The sequence below is a fragment of the Elaeis guineensis genome, chromosome 4 (assembly GCF_000442705.2).
Source record: "Elaeis guineensis isolate ETL-2024a chromosome 4, EG11, whole genome shotgun sequence".
NCBI lineage: Eukaryota > Viridiplantae > Streptophyta > Magnoliopsida > Arecales > Arecaceae > Elaeis > Elaeis guineensis.
Window position 1 is genome coordinate 36546189 of NC_025996.2, and position 6000 is coordinate 36552188.

General features: G+C 36.2%; 1 protein-coding gene across 1 annotated transcript in view; it reads left to right on the forward strand.

The window, feature by feature from the left end:
• The window catches only part of LOC105033812 (vacuolar protein sorting-associated protein 54, chloroplastic), a 43391-nt gene extending 38016 nt beyond the window's left edge, over window positions 1–5375 (forward strand). Inside the window, exon 19 of the mRNA XM_073256320.1 lies at window positions 4919–5375. The gene's annotated coding sequence lies outside the window, so the exon portion shown is untranslated. The remainder of the gene's footprint in view (window positions 1–4918) is intronic.
• Window positions 5376–6000: the final 625 nt, after the last annotated feature.

Genomic DNA, 6000 nt, shown 5'->3' on the forward strand with positions numbered 1-6000 from the left:
AAAAGTAAAGAATTCGAACCCTTCTCCCTCGTCGAGCTCTTCACCTCCCCACCTTCTTCTCCTTTCCTTTTCGAATCCTTCTCTCTCGTTGAGCTCTTCACCTGCCGTCTCTAAACGTTGCTTTTTGCTTTATAGCAACATAGTTACCAAACATATTTTTTGCTTTTTTGGTTTTACTCAATAGCAAAAATAAAAAAAAATAAAAATTATTTTTTAAAAATCAAAAATCAAAAAGTGTAACCCAACGCACCCTAAGTTCTCAGTTGTGTTCCATGTCAGAAGAAAGTATGTTGGAATAGACTTTTTTATCATATCATGATTCATAAGGTTTGATAACCTTCCTGTATAATTGTTGATAAAGTGCAGATAACCTTTTTTGGCCTCTAACAAAGTTCCCACCCTTCTAATGTCCTCCAATTTTTTTTTTTGCCCAGCGCTGCTGCTTCTCTCTCTCTCTCTCTCTCTCCCCCCCCCCCCTCCCCCCCTTCCTTTCCTTTAGGAGGTAATATTGGTTTCCAGGGGAGAGTAGCTGGCCCTATTCTCTCACAACTATTTAACAGGATGAGGATCTTGCTCTTGGCTCGTAATTTTGATTTCCATGTGCCTTTTTTTTTAATTCCAATAGACACATAATTCATTTATAACAATATTTATTGTATTCCACTGCTGAACTAGACTTTGGTCTCTTTCTTGGAAGACCAATTCAATTTTTTGGATGTGTGCCTTTGTTACCCTTTTTTGGCTGGAACGATATGGTATTGCTCTGTTTAGTACCGACATCAGGTATAGGGCTTTTACCGGTCCAACACCTGGATGCTGACAAATTTTTATTTCCTTTTGCTTTTCAGGGTTTTGTTTGGTTTCTTTTCATGATGAAGGCTCTGAAGTGATTTTGTTTTGTAATTTTTAGTGTTTAAATTATGTTTTTAGTGGTCATCTGATACTAGAGTGTTGATATTGGCATTGACACTCCAGAATCAATAATCTAGCAGCATGCACACAGTATGGCTGTAAGTGTGGTAGAAATTTTCAAACTCAATTTCCAATTATTTTATTTTTATTAATATTCAAATATGAAAATATGAATAATTTATAAAGAAATAAAATATGCTGCAAAAAATAAAATTTTTACGTTGTACTGTGCTGTGCACCCTACAACATATGTGAACTTCAAGTAAATCAGGAAAAAATCAAGCATGGATTCCCCTAATTTTCCGAGTTTTGCCAATTTTTGGTCCAAAAAAGGGTTTGGGGGTGGAAGAGCCTCATGGGTCCAATGGTTCTTTCCTCCACGTTGTCAGCATCTTGTTCGGTGAAGACCCCCCTCCACTTTCCTCTTGCTTCCGTTCTTTCTTTCTTTTTGGCTCAGGCAAAAAGAGAGGCTTAGCCTCTCATGAGATGCTTAAAGGCCCCCTAAGATGCCTTGGCCCCTCTAGTCCCCCAACCATACATTTTTCAAAAAAAAAAAAAAAAAGGTGGATTTGTTGGGATGGCTACAGTACTGGTCAAATCAGTCTTGATTCTGGGCCGTTCCAACCTGTTTTGGCCACAATCATATTGGATGAAAGCGGGTTTGTACCAGCCTGTACCGGTTGGTAACAAGCGGACCTGAGTGGGATGCCTTGGTTTAACAAGTTTAAGCAACTCAGATGCATCCTGGTGCCGGTTTTTGGCTGGAACCGTATGGCACCAGCTGTATTGTTCCATTTTGGTGTTATTTAAGAACATGGTATATTAGCTTTCACTTCACTATTTTACCAGAATGCTGTTATACTTGCATTGGAAAAAGATTCAGTGATTCAATGTGCTTATCATCGCTTTTGAAGTGCTCTTTTTATTCATTCATCTAGAAAGCATAATTATATCCTTATGCATGCTATTATAGATGAGGATTCAACTACCAATGAGGAGCAATCAATCTTCATTGGAGTTCAAGGTTCATTCAACAAGATCACTTGTGTGAACAAGTCCAAAACTGTTAATAAGGAAAAAAAATGAAGCCATCTGCATGTGTAAAACACTAAGTTGGTTAGTCCACAGAATGGCAAGGACCAGGGTTTGCCGTACCGGGTCGAACCGCCCGTTACGGGGCGTACCGAGCCGGACCGGTCCCTTACCGGTCCGGTTCGGGCCTGTTTTTCGGAAAACGACCCCGAATCGCACCGAACTGCCCGGTTCGGTGCGGTTCGGGCCCATACCGCTCGGAACCGGGCGGTATAGCTCGGTTCGCCGTCGGTTCGAGGTGAATCGAAGCGTACCGCCCAGAGGACCATTTCACATGGAGGAGGGGGGAAGGGGGGAAGGTGGGGGCCTTTTCACGTGGTTGGGGGGAGGGAGGGGGGAGATGGACGTGGCCCACTTCACATGGGAGGGGAGGGTCTGGTGCTTTAATAAGCACCAGGCCTTCGGTGTTCTTTGAGAGTTCTCAGAGAACACCCATGGCCGTGGGCAACTTAATCGTTGAGACCTCCAAAAAATTAGAAAAGAAGGCAAAATTTCGTGAAATTGGAGTGATTTGAGAAGAGGCTGATCTTTGACCGGAGGTAAGATAATCTGTTATTTTGTTAGTAAATATTTTTTTTTGTTTTTATTGTTAGAAATAGGATAAAAATGAGGTAAAATAAAAATAGGAGAAAATCATGCCAAAATCTTATGATTTTGGTATGATTTAATTATATGTGATAGATCTTTGGAAGATCTACACGATGACTCCAAAATTTTTAATTTTCGTTAATTATATATTTTTTAAATATTTATTTATTTAAAAATTAAAAAAATTATATTTTAGGGAAAAAAATTAGAGTTTGGGAATCATGTTTAGAATGATTCAAGCTACTTAAATCTAATTTCAATTTTTTTTCAAATATTTGAAATTTAAAAAATATTTTTTAATTATTTAAATTAAAAAATTTAATTATAAAATAAAAAAATATAAAATAGTATTATATTTTAGTTAATTTAAAAATATTATTTGAAGCATATAACATATTTATTTTAAATTTATAAGTTTTAAAATAATTATTAAAATTATTTTAAAATTATATATAATTATTTTAATTATCATTAAACTATCGTATTTTGTTATACTTGTATATATTTTAATTATATATATATACTGCGGACGATCTTGCACGTGGAGTAGGGTCCATGGATGTATCTGGATCATCCTCGTATTATGGATCCTATTATCCACAGTCACCTTATGATCCATATGCATATGGTGCATCTGAGGCATCATCTTCTAGTGGTTACTACCCTATGTAGCCTGGAGCATCTTACGGATCAGATTTTGCTACTGGCATATTTGGATGGGCTCCTCCACAACCATACCATCATCTGGAGGATACTTCTCAGAGTCAGAATTTTAGCGAGAGGTCTGAGATGTCTTACAATCCAGAGAGGATGTCTTATGGGATGATGAATATTTGAGAGTACGGTGCAGTTTGGCTAGAGGGTTGGACTGATATCTCTTCAGACTATGTTGATGATCCAGACATCTACGAGCGTCGCAGACACTCGACAAGAAATTAAATGCAGAGTATATTTTAAAGTTCGTATATCAGTTATTGCGCTTTGTACTTAAATATTTAGATACATTTTAATGCGTATTATATATATTTTTTCTTTAGTTTTAAGATGACATAGTTGAAATATAATATAAATAAATATATGTTTGAAATTTTGGATCAAGAGTCTTTGTACCGCAACCTAACTCCAAATTAAACCCAAATATGTTAATAATATGCAATATAATGCCATATTGAGGTTGTATTTATCAATTATTAACTTCAAAAATTCAAAAAAAAAATTTGAAAATCGAAAATAATATTGTGTATCGATACCGGACTGGTAAGCCTAGACATATCGTGTGTCGGTACGGTACCGATACCGTACCATACCGGTCCGGCACCGGCACGCCATCCGGTATCGGTACAGTGAACTTTGGCAAGGACTATAAGCTTAATTGCTAATTTGTTGAAATAAATTTTTATAAACAATGTTGCTTATTTATGCTAACATCCTATTAAAGTTTCATTTTGTTATTGTTTATAAATTCAAAACCAACATCCTCTTAAAAGCATATGCACATTATTTCATTATGACAAAGTATCAAAATATTAATTTAAATGGATGGAGTCTTCCTTGCTATCAAATTTGTGATTTTTTTTTTTCTTTGGAGATATCAACCTTCCTGTCCAAATATGTGAGGGTGTGTCATTCTGGCTACCTGTATACAATCTCTTACCAGTGTCGATGAATTTTGGCTCCATATTTTAGCATGTCACCCCGATTTGCAGTATATGATGCAGTCCAATACACTACTGTAGATGCCATGTGGGATGGTACACGACATTCCTCCTTTGTATTGTGTCAATGACCTAGTGGTGCAGTATGTATTGTATGGCAAATGTTTTATGTACTGCTACTTAAAGCCCTAGATGATTAGTGATAAGAGATAAAAGGATCAAGTTCAACCCTCTGTTAGTTTATCATGACTGGAAGCTGGCCAAACATGTCAGAATTGCGTATGTTTCTTCTATTTGAGAATTGCAATGATTGCATGGTGTTATAAATAATGTCTATTGCACATCTTGCATGAATTGTGTTCTTGAATTCTTAAGATAGTTATCCAGTTAGGATAGCCAAACTCCAAGGATGAGACCCACTCTTTGTTTCTAACATGACTGTTTAATATCATCATATATCTAATTGTTGCATGTTGAGTAATGTACAAAACAGTGCGAACTTAGTTCTTTTTTTTTTTTTTTTTGTAATGATTTTGGTGTATTCATGAAAAAAACTAAAGTGGTGACAAAATGATTGGCTTAATATTTCTTTATCTGGGAGTGTACATGATGGTATTTATCTCGTAAAAGTTTACTGCAAACAGGTAACTATGTATAAGTTTTTTTTGCAGGTCTTGTTCTTTCCTTTGCCAGTGAATGCCTGAGCAATTTTGACATGGAGTCACTAAGATGTAAGTTTCCCGTGAAACACAGTGATGAAAAATTCTCTCTAGTTACATTTTATCAGTTGGAGTTTTGTGCTTAGTTAAATCCTATTGGTAGAGCCAAGCGATAGTTCCTCGGATTTTTAAATTTGATTCCTTGAGCTACTTGTGCGAAGCCATTGTTGTAATGCTGAAGAATAATTTTACCAATGAATGTATATTTAGTTCTTTGGAGCTGGAACTGTTCGCCATTTTATGCTTCTATTGTAAGCTCCTAAATGTCAGGCAACATGCCTGATTGGTGGTTCACGAATTGGTTTCTGTAAAGGCTGTAGTTTCTCATAAAGGTGATCAACTGAAAGCAACAATGCAACATTGTCACTGTAAAATAAGTTTCAGCCTATTACATGTCTATTTTGATGCACATATTACTGTTTCATTTTAGCTTAAAGGACATGCGGTGATCTTTTGTGTTATGGGTTTAGTAGGACAAATTTTGATTGTTTAGATGATGGCATAAATTCAAGGTTGAAGGTGGTTAGTTGCAAAGGGACTTGATGAAGATTGATAAGGCTCCTTTATAGTGATGATACAGGCTATTATAAACCAAATGCACCTTATGGCTGTTGTGGATGGCACCTATCATTCTGTACCATTAATTATTTTTTATCTGCTTTATCTACCATTCTTAAACTGAATGCTGATGCAAAAATTAAACATCACATTGGATATCATTAATTTTCATCAGAATTATCAATGAAGATCTCTGCAGTATCCTACCAATATTATTTTTGAGGGTTTATGCTGGATGGCGGATGCTTTCAGCATTGAGTTGAAACTACAGCTTCTCTTTTCCTTTTGGTTTTTTCCTGAGAAATATTGTCTCTGTCGTCCGGCAGTTCATTTTTTGAAGGGAAACGGAGACCTGTCATGGACCTTCGGGGCACTGTTGCACTACATCTATTTAGGTTCTCTACCTTCTTGTTGCAATTACTTGACTTAGTAAGCAATTCCACTTTGTTTTTGTTCTTCATTTGCATTAGCCAATC